Here is a 16,875-nt window from a genome sequence, read left to right on the forward strand (position 1 = left end):
CCCGCAAGTATTTGGGAGATTCCAAATGCTTCACGCGTTTAACCAATCACTTGGGTTGTACACTGTCCGACCGGACATCGTTGATCTACGGATATCTATGCATACAGTATCACGAGGAAAGAGCACTAACTGCATCTGAAGAGCCATAGATATCCCTAGAGCAAAATCGTAAATTTGAGACTGCGAGATGAGAAACCTCTACATCTACATCCATACACCGCAAGCCACCTGATGGTATGTGGCGGAGGGTACCTTCAGTACCTATCCGTTATCCCTTCTATTCCAGTCTCGTATTGTTCGTGGAAAGAAGGATTGTCGGCATGCCTGTGTGTGGCCGCTAATCTCTGATTTTATCCTCATGGTCTCTTCAAGAGATACGTAGGAGAGAGCAATATACTGCTTGACTCATCGGTGAAGGCATGTTCTCGAAACTTCAACTAAAGCCCGTACCTAGCTATTGAGCGTCTCTCCTACAGAGCCTTCCACTGGAGTTTATCTCCGTAACGCTTCCGCGATTACTAAATGATCCTGTAACGAAGCGCGCTGCTCTCCGTTGGATCTTCTCTCTCTTCTATGAACCCTATCTGGTACGGATCCCACACTGCTGAGCAGTATTCAAGCAGGGAGGGGGGGGGGGGGGGGGGGGCGAACAAGCGTACTGTAACCTACTTTGTTTTCGGATTGCATTTCCTTAGGATTCTTCCAATGAATCTCAGTCTGGCATCTGCTTTACCGACGATCAACTTTATATGATTATTCTATTTTAAATCACTCCTAATGCGTACTCCCAGATAATTTATGGAATTAACTGCTTCGAGTTGCTGATCTGCTATATTGTAGCTAAATAAGGGATCTATCTATGTATTCGCAGCACATTACACTTGTCTACATTGAGATTGAATTGCCATTCCCTGCACCATGCGTCAATTCGCTGCAGATCCTCCTGCATTTCAGTACAATTTTCCAATTTTGGCTTCTTTTGACAAAATAGCTCGTCTTTTCGTTGAAAGCCAGAAGAACACACCGAACAACTGATGCGTGGTCAAGGTGAAAAAGTAATGCGCCGTGGCATGCAGGAAGGGAACAGATCGATACAAGGATAGGAATGAATGGAAGTAAGTTTACTAACAGCCTGTATTCGTTTCCGAAGCAGAGTTTGGAATGTAAACTGAAGCTTCAGTATCTAACTGATCACACTGATGGGGAAATTTTGAACAGTCTGCTACACGATCGACTCTTGGATCCGAAAGTTCGGAAATTAAACTGGACGTAAGGTGATTCGTAACTATCTTATTCGTCAGCACCTTCACAAAATTAATGTATTTTTTTCCTGTGGCATTTTCTGACTAGAGTTAATCTTATCTTTTTGTAATATTACGTGAATGATCATTTTAATGAATGTATTAGGGTCAAAAATATTTTTCTTAGCAGAGAAAACTGCAGATGAATGCACACTGCGAAAGCTGTCGTCCGCCAGCAAGACACGAGGTCGTAAATCTATAATAGATATTTTAAGAAATAATCGTTTAATTTTCCTATAACTTGGCTGAAAAATAGTGAAACGGAGGTAGGAAGTTTATAAAAAAATCCCTTCACACGTTGAAGCCCTATGAACACGGTGCATTTCTGAAGGACGTTTTGATTTGGAAGGTTAAGGGCACCATTTTGATCCGAAGGAACTGGTTTCATATACCCACTGGCTCAGCCAGATAGCGAGATTTTTAAGTTTCGTGGAATCCGTAGATGACATATGGCAACTGGCACGATGCTAACTTTTGAAATATTCGAATTATGATAGTTCTTGTCCCCCTGCACCTCCTCCCCCTTTCGTCTGCCCCCCCCCCCCCTCTGTTACGCGAGAGCGAGCTGAGAGGACAGGTTAGCTAGGCTGGTCAGCCCGCAAGTGCTACACTGAGTTCACAAGTCTGGAAATGTACAGGAGATATTTCACTGTAATCAGCTTGACATCCACAGAATCTTGGCCAACACCCGTGGGCTACGGTAACAATATTAGCTGACAAGGGATTTTGAGGAATCACCTCAGGCAAAATTACACACGAAATACTTAAATCGTGTGGCCAGAAGAAGTTTTGAACTGTGTACTCGAGTACACGACCACTCAACCACTGCACTACTTTGGTTACCAACACTGCTTACTGAAATTTACACTAACCCACAGCTTTCAATGGGTGCGATAACTACAGAGATGTCAGTGGCTGACTTACGTTGTACGCGGCGAGATAGCATACAGGCTAGTTGGCTAGCTAGCCGAGCGTCCGGCTGTGACCCGGAGGACGCACCAGGCAAGAAGCGGCGTGGCGTGACCGGCGCAGCAGCTGCTCAGCCTGTGGCATCCGTCGCCCACCCCCTGCTGCGCCGATCAGCCGCTCTGACGTCACATCCTGCCGGCCACCGCGGCCTCCGCTATGTGCTATGACCCCCGGCCTCTGCCGGAGCTGCCACACATCGGAATGTGCAAATGTGTGTAGCGAGTACCCACAAAACACTATTCCTTTCCTGATCCAACACATCCGCCCAATAGATGCAGTTTCTCCGCACCATCAGTTTATTACCTCAAAATTCAAGAACTCTTCCATGCACATTTATTCGCAAGGATCGCGTCTCCATTCCCTTATGTACACGTTGGTGAAGATTACTGCCCACCAGTAAATTACCTAGAAACAGATTTGTTTGCGCTTTACAATGTGTACGCCAAACGTTCTCGACGTCCTTTACTTCTGGGGGATCCATACTCATTTAGCGAACAAAATACGAACAACCAAACAGATCAGATATCACTGGACTGGACTTCTTTACAAATAGATTTCAACACTTCGTACTTGACGGAACAAAACAGATAGAAGCAAAAGTTCAGGAGTAAAAGAAGGCAGGTTTCATAGACCCATTACCACGCAATAAAAAACCCGTGGCTAAAGTCTGCAGCTCACTGACGTTCGTCAACCTTGCTGTTTACAGAAAGTTTGTGACACCTAAGGAACATACCCAATAAACACCTGCAGAGGATCTGTGATTGGTGCAGGGACTGGCAATTCACCCTGAAAGATGCTAAGTTTAACGTACTACCACAAATTCATTTACGTATACCGTCGAAATTTCGAGAGCGTACGTTCCAATTAGAGACGGGCAACGTATTACTTGCAGGAAATGACCACAAGGGAAAAACTGCAATAGCGTGCAAAAGCTTAAGGACGAAAGTGAACTCTTGACAACACAAAGTACTACAGTATACACCGTGGTGATTGAAGTCATGGTATACCGCCCAGCATCGTGTCTCTTTTGCTCGACGTAGTGCAACAACTTTACGTGGTATGGGCTAGTCGTTTGAAGTCCCATGCAGAAGTACTGAGCCATGATGCCTCTATAGCCGGCCGTAGTTGCGGAAGTGTTGCCGGTGCAGGATTCCCTGCACGAGCTGACGTGTATTGTGTCGCATAAATGTTCGATGGGATTCATGTCGGGCAACCTGGGTTGCCAAATCCTCTTATTGTCCAGAACGTTCTCCAAAACAATCGCGACAGCTTGTGACATGGCACATTGACATCCACAAAAATCAGTTTGTGTAGTAGTCCTCGAATAGCTGCAAATGGTCCAAGTAGCCGAACATAACCATTTCCAGGCAACGATCCGTTCAGTTGGACCAGAAGGCCCAGGCCACAACATTATGGAGCCGGCAACAGCATGCACGATGCTTTGGTGATAAGTTGGATACATAGCCGCTACACTCTTGTTACAATGAAGGCCTTTCACAACCGGATGTTTCAGCTGCCGAGAATTCTTCCGGCTTTTATAGCCGTGGTCCATGGAAACCTATCCCTGACATTTCGTCCAAAGCTACGTTGGACATCTTCGGAGGTGCTCCTGGTTGTGCTAAGTCTTGCCGATTCTCTTAACTAGTAGATAGTTTTCCAGTCGTCTACGGTCCGTCAGATATGGTGACGACCCACGGAGAGGCGCTGCAGGCGATGTTCTGTTAGCAAAGGCACTCCTCGGTCTTCTGCTGCCACAGCCCATTAACGACCAACTTCGCCACACTGGCCAAAAGTATATGTTCGTCGTAAGCCCCACATTGATTTCTGGAGTATTTCACACAATATTGCTTGTCTTACCACTGACAACTCTACACAAATGCTGCTCAGTCGTTAAGCGAAGGCCTTCATGAGAGTTGCAGCCTGAAACTTTGTATTATTGGCGCACTGTTGACTCTGTGGATCTTTTTAACAGTTATCTTTGATTTCCGAAACGAAATCGTCTTAAGAGTTTAGATCAAACACATCGATCACCTGCAAATGACTGTCCCATCAATGCACTGTCCTCATACCTTTTATACGTAATACTACCCTCATCTGTGTCAGTGCATATGGCTAACCTATGATTAATTTCCTCACTGTAGTACGGAAGATACTAGCAAGAATTACGCAATAAGACTAACAAATGACACTTGTTCAAAGACAATTACTTTGAACTCGCCGCAATTTATGATAGTCTTCTGGACACTGCAAAAGGCGAGACATCCTTAATAGTGTGTATGATCACCATGGACAGCAGTGCATGGTCTCCGATGTGCTCCTGTGCTGCCTGTAAGATCGCTGAGGGTTCTTGTGGTCGAGTACCTGTGGTCCTGTACCAGCACAGTTATGCTGCAGTACGTCTCTCCAAAGCACCACACGCGTGCTCGATGGCATTTAGTTAGGGGAACAGGCAGACCATTCACCGAATATCATCTCGTTCCAACAACTTCACCTGCACTGTTTGATGCTGTCGCACATTGTCATCCACAAAAGTGAAGGCAGGGCAGAACGCACCCCTGGAAAGACTCACGTGGTGAAGGACTACAGTTTCACAGAAAGATTGACCATTGAGTGTAGTCAGCACGCCTATGCAACTTTATGCATCCCCGCACCAGAAGACCTGGAGCAACGAAACTAAGTTAGCTTACGTTCTACGGTGCATCACGTGTTCCACCACTAGCCGTCCGCTTCTCGCTCGCGAAGTCCGTATCGTCTTCGAACAATTGCAGATGGTGTTACCGTTCAGATGTCAACGCAACAAAGCACTGGTGGTCGGGCAAACTTCACCTCGCGTTGTCGCCTTGCGGCTGGGGAAATTTAGGCTGCATTCCTGTTAAATGTCGCTGCAATAGCACCCACTGCGACATGGTTCTCTGTTTTGCTTTTGCGAAAAGTTGTGGTCATCTGCTGCTGTAACAGTCTCGTCGATCATCTCTCCGGGCAACAGCGCTTGTTGTTCGAAACGCTGCCCATGTAACGCTGTGAGGAATACCCACAGTCCTGTTACTCTATCCAAACTTCTGTCATCTTTCCAGATGCCCGATGATTCTTTCCTGTGTAAAGTCATTGCTACGTGACTTATCTGGAAACGGTCACAATATGTGCAAATTCATAATGATAGCCTGAGTACGTAATTAATGTTGAAGACTATGAAACAGCAGTACGACACTAGTAAAATTCGGTAATTGGCTAATGTAACTTTATGCTTCATTTACTCTTTATTCGGATTTGCATACTTTTAACTGAGGATGCCGACAGTGGGTCCACCGCCACTTTTCAAGCCCTTCCACCAGAGGCGTCCTCAGGAAAAGGCAAGGTTCATTAGTCCATGGCCAGGCAGTTCTTTGTGACTGCATCCTGGAGCGTCTCAAGCTTTGACACAGATAGGACCTGTGGCGCGACCTCTTAACTCGGGAAGAGGTGTTTTCACAGAAAGCACTACTGTGCACAAAAGCAAAGTTTTCCAGACAGCATCCGACCCCACACACAAAAATCTCGAAAATGGATTGGGACGCACAGTTTTGGGTCTTTGAAGACACGAGACACAGCTGGACGTATTGATTCTGCAAAAAATACGCTACGTAAAAATCGCAGGGACTGACAAACTAGATGTTGGACAAATTTTCAGTTGTGGCTACAAAGACCAAGAAAATAAAGCAACTTTTCGTTTAAGATGGTAGAACGAAGATTATCTATTAACCGACTAGAAGAGCAATTTTATTGGGCGGCGCTGTGAAGATCTGGAGCGCAGGAAATCTGGATTAATAAGAAACGCAAAACGCGGCAATGTGGAAAAGTTTCCTTGTATACACTGGACGAGAAGTCGCTTTATCTTTGTGTTCAATTGAACCTCCAACATCGTCCTTGCCGAGTGCCGCCACCAGAACTGAAGTATTGAGGACAAATTTCGGACTGATTTGCCCTTGGCGACGTTGCTGGTGCAGCCAGTAACTGATTTTAGAGCCACTTCAGCCGCCAACTACGTCACTATGGCCAGCTCGAGCCGCAATTGCTAGGCGATGCGTAGAGATACTGAAGTCATTTCTAACATATCGATCACTTTAAGCTTCCCTAGGAAAACTTACGATTTCGAATCAATGAAGAATCTTTACATCCAGACCACAGGTACATTTTCCTCAGTAGTACTACCTACTTTCATCAACGCCACGACAATCACTGCGCACTTCGCCATTAACGTTTACTTGTGCTATTGTCTTTCTCCCTAGTTCAGATGTGCAAAGGCCTTATATATTAATATTGTCACTACTATTTGTTTTGTCAATTTTACCGGTATAAAAGTAATTATTCGTGTCGCCTTTATCAGTCTTAAATTCCCTCATTTTGGAGGGCACCCCAATTTTTGCGACGCCTGCCACGTTTACAATTCGTTTCAATCCGGGTCACTGCAGCATCCAAATATCTCTGGGCCATATTGTAATAAGAACCACCACCACCACCACCACCACCACCACCACCACCACCACCACCACCACGCACACATTTTCCGCTCCTTCAGCTGCCTCGTGTTATAGGTTCAGCTCCGTTTGGTACTCTAGTCAGCTGACCTCACGGCTTATGACACCCAGCTTCCTGCGCACGGCTTTGAGGCCTCAGTCAGCATGCTTCCACACTTTCAATCATTTCTAACGAATAGTTAATATGTTGCTTTATCTCGTTCGTCTTTAAGTTTTGCAGAGCATTAAGAATCTCACATGGAGGCTTAGAAATAATTCTTTCTATGCACCATTACTAGTAAAAACCGACCTCGGGGAAGATCAGTTTGGATTCCGTAGAAATGTTGGAACACCTGAGGCAATACTGACCTTACGATTTATCTTAGAAGAAAGATCAAGGAAAGGCAAACCTACGTTTCTGGTATTTGTAGACTTAGAGAAAGCTTTTGACAATGTTGACTGGAATACTCTTTCAAATTCTTAAGGTGGCAGGGGTAAAATACAGGGAGCGAATGGTTATTTACAATTTGTACAGAAAGCAGATGGCAGTGCTAAGAGTCGAGGGACATGAAAGGGAAGCAGTGGTTGGGAAGGGAGTGAGACAGGGTTGACTCTCCGCGATGTTAATCTGTATATTGAGCAAGCAGTGAAGCAAACAAGAGAAATTCGGAATAGGTATTAAAATCCATGGAGAAGAAATAAAAACCTTGAGGTTCGCCGATAACATTGTAATTCTGTCAGAGACAAGACAGGATTTGGAAGAGCGGAATAGGTATTAAAATCCATGGAGAAGAAATAAAAACCTTGAGGTTCGCCGATAACATTGTAATTCTGTCAGAGACAAGACAGGATTTGGAAGAGCAGTTTAACGGAATGGATAGTGTCTTGAGAGTATATGAGATGAACATCAACAAAATCAAAACAAGGATAATGGAATGTAGTCGAAATATGTCGGGTGATGCTGAGGGAATTAGATTAGGAAATGAGACAAAGTAGTAAAGGAGTTTTGCTATTTGGGTAGCAAAATAACCAATGATTAAGTAGAGAAGATACAAAATGTAGACTGGCAATGGCAAGGAAAACGTGTCTGAAGAAGAGAAATTTAACATCGAGTATAGATTTAAGTGTCAGGAAGTCGTCTTTGAAAGTATTTGTATGGAGTGTAGCCATATATGCAAGTGAAACATGGACGATAAATAGTTTGGACAAGAATAGAAGCTTTCGAAATGTGGTGCTACAGAAGAATGCTGAAGATTGGATAGGTAGATCACATAACTAATGAGGTATTGAACAGAATCGGGGAGAAGAGGAGTTTGTGGCACAACTTGACTAGAAGATGGGATCGGCTGGTAGGACATGTTCTGAGGCATCAAGGGATCACAAATTTACCATTGGAGGGCAGCGTGGAGGGTAAAAATCGTAGAGAGACCAAGAGATGAATACACTAAGCAGATTCAGAAGGATGTAGGTTGCACTAGGTACTGGGAGATGAATCAGCTTGCACAGGATAGAGTAGCATGGAGAGCTGCATCAAACCAGTCTCAGGACTGAAGACAACATGCACCATTCGCGAACAAACGGGGGAGGGGAGGAGGCGTTATGTTCACCACCTCTAGACCTTAGAATGTCATCAGGAGGTTCGGCAGACAAATGTGACAACGTGGTGCGACCACAAAAAGACGGCGGGTGAGAGGGTAGGAAGCGGGAATGAGTCGCTGCCGGGAAGTTGGGAGCTGCCTGAGAAAGCGCCGAACACTGGGCGAGGAAATGAGGTGCGCCTCGCCAACGGTGCGTAGCCAAGGGTGCAGGAAATTAAGGGCCCAGCTCAAGGGGAACGGGCAGGGCCGCCATCAACACCTCCAGCACAAGCCGTTCCCTCCGGTGCACCGCACGCAGCGCTCACCATGGCGATGGCTACGGGACACTCCGCGACCGGTCCAAACCAATCACGTCATGCTGTTTGCCTGCCGCTTCTCCACAGACAGACTCGAGTCGATAGCAAGTACACTCCATGGCAGTGGACACACACACACACACCCCTGCCTACCAGCTATTCCCAAGTTTTTTTCTTTTTCGCAAGACTGAAAGAGGCATGTAATGCAGTTCCACACATTTTAGTTCTCGTAATTTTTCTCTAGCTAATTTTAAGTTAAATTTTCCTCTGACTACATGTTATGACCCTCAATTCGTGTAAACCATTTAATTGCATTTGTGATGTTTCCGATCGTACCTAAAGCACAGTTGGTGTACCTTTGCATTAGAAAATTTTCCAACGCCGTGTGTGCGCGTACTTTTCTGGAGCAAAAACAGTTCCTCTGTATATATTCCGTTTTCTCTTACGACTTAACCTGGTTTACGTTTGGTTTCACCTTATACTGTTTTGACAGTACATAGAACTGCCAGTTCATTGTTTCTAATCACAGCTTCCTGCAGTTCAATTTTAGAAACATGAACCTCATTGCCCAGTTTTACGTGCAAAGAAAACAGGCAAACCTTGAGAAAATATGGGTTTATCATGTAAGAGAACGACTCATAGGATTTTACAGTTTGATTCAGCACCGCGACAGTTTCAAGCATTTTAAATCTATGTAGTGATTAATGTTTCCTACACCAAGCGTCGCACTTCCCACAGGACAGATTTTCCACCCAACACAAAGCAAACTGCAAACTCCTCAAAAATATTTGGAGATACTCGTCACGTGCACCTTCCGAATCTCTATAACAATGCATCCCAGTGGTTTGCATTAAGCCCGAAGATTCAGCACATGTTTAAAGCACTTTTATTCAAAGCCAATACCTCACGTAGAGTAACAGCGTTACGTGCTTTTGAAATGTACCACATAAAACACGAAATAGTGCACTTTCTTGGGCGCTACAGTAATAGTGCGTTGCATTTATGTACGGTGAAAATCTCAACCGTGATCAAACTGCCAAAACCAAATCTCTAACGGACACAAAACCCTTTGTTCGTAGTTTCCTGTTGTGTCACTAGGCCGTTAATGAAACTATATTTTTCCACTTCTCAGCCATAAATACGCTGATCCTTTTTCTTCGTATCTCGCACGAAGCGTTTAGGTACGAGCCAATATTTCTGACGAACGAAATTTTTTCTTGTTGCGGTTTGGCCCTTCAATGCTGCAGTTACAACCTGAATTGTTCAGTGTCTTAATGAACTACACCCTCCCTACACGTATGGAGTAACGTGCCTAGATATTAAAACCTCTCAATATAAGGATCTCCCGCAGACGCTTCATGAAAAGAGAAAATAGCAGGCTATATTGCCTTTAAGAAATTTAAGCCATCCTCGTGAACCTCCGGCTATCCGTAGCTAATTTAGCCCACTCTACGGGGTACTTTATTTTTCGGTGCTTTGTTCCTCTGTGCACATCATGAATGCTTGATTTAATAGCTTATTTTCGACGGCCTGCTTCCATTTCTATATATTTATACCGAAATTACGGGGGTGACAGACAAGTTGACATCTTACGTCCACATATGAGTGTAGCGATTGCATCCGAATGTCTCCAATCTAACAATTTTTATCTTCTGGCCACGGACAGGATACTGACGTACGAAATTTACTCTGCTGCTGATTTATCAATCTCGGCAACGGGTGACAAATGTGCAAAAGCTCGTTAAAACTAAGATTTTGCGATTAACGAATGTAAGCAAGGAGTTTTTATTTCTGCAACTGACAACAGCTCCCATGAAAAAAGTTAGATGCTTCAAAATGGAGGTGAAAGCCTTGTCTGACTTCTCTACAGAAATAACGGTCCACTGACTGCACCGCGTGCTTCCTGTGTCAGTACTGTCGACGTGTCGAGTGTAGTAACCACCGCAGTCACATCGACCCATGTTATACGGCTGTAATCCTTGGACGGCATGGAATTCCTTTGGCGTGATTCATTCCCACACGAGCACGTCACGCCACTCTGCTTTAAGCTGCAGAAACAGGTTACAATTCCCAGACCACTTCCTTGGACGATGAGTAAATACTGCCGGAGCTGTGTCGAGACGCCGAGCTCAAGCGTTAGGCGTAATAGCGTGAGTCAAAGAGTTGCGAGACGCCGAATTCACGCGGCAGATGCAAGCTGTGATAACGTGTAGTTATCTCCACGCACGCAGCGTACTTTAAATGAATGATCCGTTGACTTCTTGGAACAGTGACTAACGGCGGAGCTGCGACAGTTACATCTACATCCATACTCCGTGACGGTGTGTGACGGACGGTACCCTGAGTACCTCTATCGGTTCTCCCTTCTATTCCAGTCTCTTATTGTTCATGGAAAGAAGGATTGTCGGTATGCTTCTGTGTGGGCTCTAATCTCTCTAATTTTATCATCATGGTCTCTTCGCGAGATATACGTAGGAGGGAGCAATATACTGCTCGACTCCTCAGTGAAGGTATGTTCTCGAAACTTCAACAAAAGCCCGTACCGAGCTACTGAGCGTCTCTCCTGCAGAGTCTTCCACTGGAGTTCATTATCTCCGTAACGCTTTAGCGATTACTAAATGATCCTGGCGTACTACTGCTGAATAGACACCAGTCGGAGTGGTAGTTCTTGTTTACACGTCGGCGCCAAAATTGAAAGCTGCCTGCTGTGCAGTTCGGAATCCGAACGCAGAAACTGGGGTTCCTTTATGCTACAAATACCGTTACAGAATTAGGAAACTTGCAACGACAATATAGATCGTTAATGACCAAAGTAAAATTCATAACCACCTTAACCTAGGTCGTTTGGTAAATTTGCTAAAGTTGAATTGAAAGCAAAGGGAAAACATCGTTCGAGCGTTCAGTTTTTCTCGACAAAATCCATACACATTTCATTAATGGTCGTACGTATGTGTATTCCACATCTCCTAAAGTCAACCAAACTAGGTAAGCATCTACTGTCTGGGAAAAATAGTTTTGGGCGTAAAAATCTATCAAAGGGGTGAGCGTGAGGGTAGAAAAGCAATGTAGCCATAAGTATAACACACATACTTTATCCAGTATAAGGCGAGAGCACTAACACTTGAAACACCTAATTTAAAACACAACTTCAAATCTTTACGATACCTTTTCGCTCTGACGATTCCCACAAAATGATGAAAGGATAAACGTTTCTTAGATTTTCGCAGCTCATGCTACATGAAGCGTGATGTTTTATTTTACTTTACTACTAACTGTATTCGTGATACATTCTGCAGACAGTATTCACATATACCACTGAACGTACCAGAAAAATTACATCCCTGTACGACACTTAGTTCAGGCGACAAACATTAATCTGCGTGTAAATGAAATTGTAGGGCGAAATTCGCTAGACATACCGGTGAAAAGTGTACAAATACGCGTGAACTATGTTAAATGTGCGAAATATTACATGCGCGTATGTGAGGAAAGCCGCGGGTAAAATGCTCATACTAAACCCTAGTAACTGTCAACCAGGGTACTCACACTAGTCACAATCTGGGAAGAAATACTGTAGGGGGTAACAACCAAGTCGCATGTAGGGGTAAGCGTGATAAAGTGGAAAGAAAAGAGGATGAAGAGATGGGCAGACAGCGAGGAGATGAGGGACAGAAAGACGAGACTGACAGACAGAGGAGACCAGGAGGTAATGTACAGAGGAGATGGCGGAGACGGATCTTAGGGGGTGGGGTGAAGGTGGACACAGAGTGGATAGAGGGAGACGACTTGGATAAAGGTAGAGATCAGTGGAAAGAGGGGAGGGGATGGAGATGGACTGATACTAGAGGATTGTAAAAATAACGGGGCAACACTGGGGTTCTCAGTATATGAGGACATAAAGTTGAACATGTAGTCAGTAGAGCATATTTGTACTTCGTCGGTGTAAAATGTCTAAAACTATTTCTGTTCAATAAGTAGACTTTCTAACTGTTAATTTTCGTTAAGTGTTTACGTTCTAAAATGTGAGCAGTGGAACTTGTGTGTTCTGGTACCGAATCCTAATGCAGTCTATGCTGTGTGTTACGACTACAAACAAGAAAATAAAACAAAGTAGATTAAAGAAAGCGCAAATTTCATTATTACGAGAGCATGGCGAGAATGTTAAGGTGGACAGACGTGTCTGCACATTTGCAGTCTACAGCAGACTCTAACTGCACTTAAGACACGCGCCTATAGTGTGTAGCTGATTTTGACCAGAAAGTCGCCGTGCAAAACGGGCTTTGATGACAGCGTGGGTGGTGGGGTCCGCGCATTAGTCGTCAGCATTCGTTCCGCCGCCCCAAGGGGGAGGGGGCGCCGGGGCAATTAGTAGACAACAGGCACCCACTTCCGCTCCGCAAGTTCCCTTAGTCAGCGCACAATGAAAACTCCTCACAGGTTGCTGTAATGTTTGTCCGGTATACTGTGTGTGTATACTGCAGTTTCGATAACTTGGCTAAGGACCGAAATTAAATGGAGTAAATATTGCCTGCACGGTGTACATAAGGCATGGGATCCGTACCAGAGATAAGAGAAGAGAGAAGATCCAACGGAGAGCAGCGCGCTTCGTTACAGGATCATTTAGCTACCACTCCGACTGGTGTCTATTCAGCAGTAGTACGCCTAAGGCATTGCTGTAGACTCACTTGGCACGAGCAGTCTATTAAAAGAAATTGTGCAAAAAAGGCTTAACACCGTCTTCACACGGCAAGTGAAGGCCGTTGAACGTTATTTCTGGCGTGGATGGCCGGCGGTCAGAAACCATCACAAGGGACGCTGTCACTAACGAGATCTGGCAACGCACACTAGCGGCAGTTTGATCCTCCGTCTAGCGTGCCAACAGCAGACTGGGGGTAATTCAGTTTACCCATACCGAAAGTTGGCTTTGACTTAATTACGTGTGTAAGGTCATACTTGCGGAAACACAGAATACGCGTTCATTTTGCTTCTATACTACCATCTGGAAAGCAGAATGTGGTAACAGACTGGTCTACTGCGTAGACAAATGCAGGCTGTGAACGGGAAATTCTAACATCTGTTCCCATGAGGCTACGTTTATTTTTTATTGTGAAGCGTACATTACGCATCTTAAATTTCGATGAGTTTTGTGTGTCCGAAATCTGCATGACGCGATGGGCCTAAGCGATGGTAGTTATTTCCCTACACTGAGTCCGTAATTTAATACGCTTGAAACAGCTGCATCAACTCTATCAGCTACTCTCAAATGTCTGAAGAAAATCCCTGAAAAGTCACGGACTTTATCAGTTGATTCGAACGTGCTTAAGACATCAGGGAATAACTTCTACTACAGGGTACATGGTACTACAGGGTAAAAACTGAAGAAGACTGACGGATACATCCAGCAAATAATTGAGGACACAAGTTGGAAGTGCTACTCAGATGAAAATGCTGACACAGGAATTCTTGGCGGGCCGCATCAAACTAGCCAGAAGGCTTATGACTAGGAAGTAACATATGCACAGTTCCGTGCAATATTGAGCTTGTTGCGCAGTATCATTGTACTCTTCCTGCTCTTCAGACCATTTGCGAGAATGGCTTCAGTCACTGAGAAACCATGTTACACAAAAGACAACGAAACAATGTCACCGGCCACAAGTGACACTGGTAGCCCAGCAAGGTGTAGCAGAACAGTAGTGACCAGAATATATGCTACGACAAAGTTAATTTTCAGTTTGGCTGTTGCTGTAATAACGTGTCACTGACGTGAAACCGACTTACTGTTTTCTGACATTTGTTACAAATTATGCCAAAAACGACGCGCCTTTGACATGTATGTGAAATTTCTTGCAATTTAGGAATATATGCCCTTTGAAGTTCTAATACAGAAACAACCGATCACGCGACTAGTTTTCTAAGCTGTATTCCAATATAGCGACTGATCAGTTTAGCCTGTGAAGTATGATTTTTCATCGTAGCTGTTCACTAAATATGCACAAATCTGTCGTTAAGCTGACTACTTCGCATAAAAAAATCACAGCATCCAAAGAATGATTTCACTAATCATGAAGTCACACCTTCAGTACTGGTTCGTGTTTCGTAGCACGCTGCAGTTATTAGTCATCCCATAATACGTTTAAATTCTTGTTCTGTGGGAAGCAAATTTAAGTCGTTGGAGACGCTAACAGTGCTTTAAAATAGACCAGGCGAAAGAAAGAAAACATGGTAGCAAGAAAGAAAGATTTAAAATCTGTACATAGATCAAAAGCACCGTTGTAACATCTTTCGTGTTGAAGTGTCAAGTATTCCTTTACAAGCAACCTTGATCACACCGCGAACCAGAACTGCTGATAACATTTACCGTCGGTACACCGTAGCGTAATCACAAAAGGAACTGTCTAGCCAGCATGCACTTGTTGCAGTACCACCTAGGCAGGTGGATGTTTAAGAGTTAATGCTGCTGAACAGAAGCTTAAATGCATTCCGCTTAAAATATTGCCTTCATGCTTCCGTAAGCACTGCCGTTAACAAGCCGTGACGCCAATACAGGTCTGCAATGGACCACCACAATGTGGTTTTTAAGAGTAGGGTCAAGCCCTCTTAACTGTACGGAAGGGATTTAGGAGTCGTATGACGATGGCCTCATGAACGCGACTCTTCCCGACTTACGAGCACGTGCGGGGTCTTATGAGGGTCGTCGAAACCTATTCACTTGTTACCATCAACAAAGTTGCATGCTGATGTGAGTCATCCACTGAATTTCAGCGGCCTGCGTGCGTGGAACGAGGAGGAACAGAGTTCCATTTCCTGTTCTGCCCTCTATTTCTCCTAAGTGGAAGTACAGGAAGGGTGCATTTACTCTCGTGACCCCGAATGACGTACTTAAGTAGCGGTTCGAAAGTTCGAGAAGTTGACAGCTAGGAGAGGGGTGTACAGATTACATGTCCCTCCATACCGCATCCAATGAAGCCGTTTGAAGAAGACAAGGCAGCCCTTTAGCACACTGGAGTCTTTCCGCTAGTCCTCCCACCAGCATGCTTGGTAACTATCACGGAAAGTGCACACTGCATTCACATTCTTAATACCTTCCTGCAGCAGGAAAAAGAACGTGAAACGGTGGCCTTTTACGTATCTGTCGTAACTTCATCTAGGATCCCGGGACCAACTGAACAGCCCCACCCAAAATTTTGTGTAACATACGCACTATCTGTTCCGTGCTTTGTAATATACGTTTCAAATGTGTGTACTCTTTCTTTTACGTCTATGTTCATAGAAATAGTGTTATTTTAGATCCATATCAGTACCAACATGGCCAGAAAGAGGAAAATTTTTTTCTTTCTTCCGAGTTACTGTCTTCTCGCTACATCTTAGGTGGTGGCTTGATCTCCCCGCGACGCTCAGATGCTAATATGAAGCAAAGCAGGGAATCATCGTGAACAGATGGGAGAAGTTTATAGTTTAAGATTTAAGACAACTTATCAAAATTCCTTTAAATGCCTACATCGCGTACAGGTACCGAAATTAAAACACGACCACTCGTTTCAGTAGCAAATCTATCTTAATATCTACCTAGACAAAATATTTCTGAAAACATTTTTAATTTTAATAGTTTACTTACCTTTTCTCCAAAAAAGTCGTGCAATACTAATGTTTATGAAGTTGTCAGGTTTCCGACACTGCATTAGCAGCACGATTTCTCAGGTCACCAACCAGGACGACCACAAGATCTCTCGAGACTGACTCGCTTTAGCCACTCAACAATGATCCATGAGCACCATGCTTAATGGAAACCACATTTGTTAAGTGATGGCTTACGGGTTTCACAGTTAAATGTTTGAAGAAATTTTACTTTACGATATTTTGTTTGACAGTTAAGTAGCCAATTCCTTTTTGTGGTTTACTAAATCCATTTAACGCCGTATATTGCTAATCTTTTCAGACGCGCGTACATTAAGCTGCACCGTCCGTCAACACTTATTTCGGATGTTTCTGTACAACCTCCATCGTTTTGGTCTTGCCGCTAGCTTTTCTATGTAATGTTTTTCGGTTATTCTACTATTCTGTAGAGCACTGAACAATACGAGGGGGCAGTCAAGCATTGAAACTTTTTCTGACAGCAGGTTTTTTCAGGATTTTAGTATATCATTATTCCACTCTTGGCTACAAAACCCTATATTTGAACAATCTCCGTTCCATGCGACGGCCTTATGACATCTTACCG

General features: G+C 44.2%; 1 protein-coding gene and 1 long non-coding RNA gene across 2 annotated transcripts in view; both read right to left on the reverse strand.

The window, feature by feature from the left end:
• The window catches only part of LOC126268413 (uncharacterized), a 70,098-nt gene extending 67,750 nt beyond the window's left edge, over positions 1 to 2,348 (reverse strand). Inside the window, exon 1 of the long non-coding RNA XR_007549116.1 lies at positions 2,226 to 2,348. This is a non-coding gene — a long non-coding RNA (uncharacterized LOC126268413). The remainder of the gene's footprint in view (positions 1 to 2,225) is intronic.
• The window catches only part of LOC126268397 (failed axon connections), a 147,398-nt gene that overhangs the window by 117,373 nt on the left and 13,150 nt on the right, over positions 1 to 16,875 (reverse strand). The window lies entirely within an intron of this gene.

The sequence above is a fragment of the Schistocerca gregaria genome, chromosome 1 (genome assembly GCF_023897955.1).
Source record: "Schistocerca gregaria isolate iqSchGreg1 chromosome 1, iqSchGreg1.2, whole genome shotgun sequence".
Lineage (NCBI taxonomy): Eukaryota > Metazoa > Arthropoda > Insecta > Orthoptera > Acrididae > Schistocerca > Schistocerca gregaria.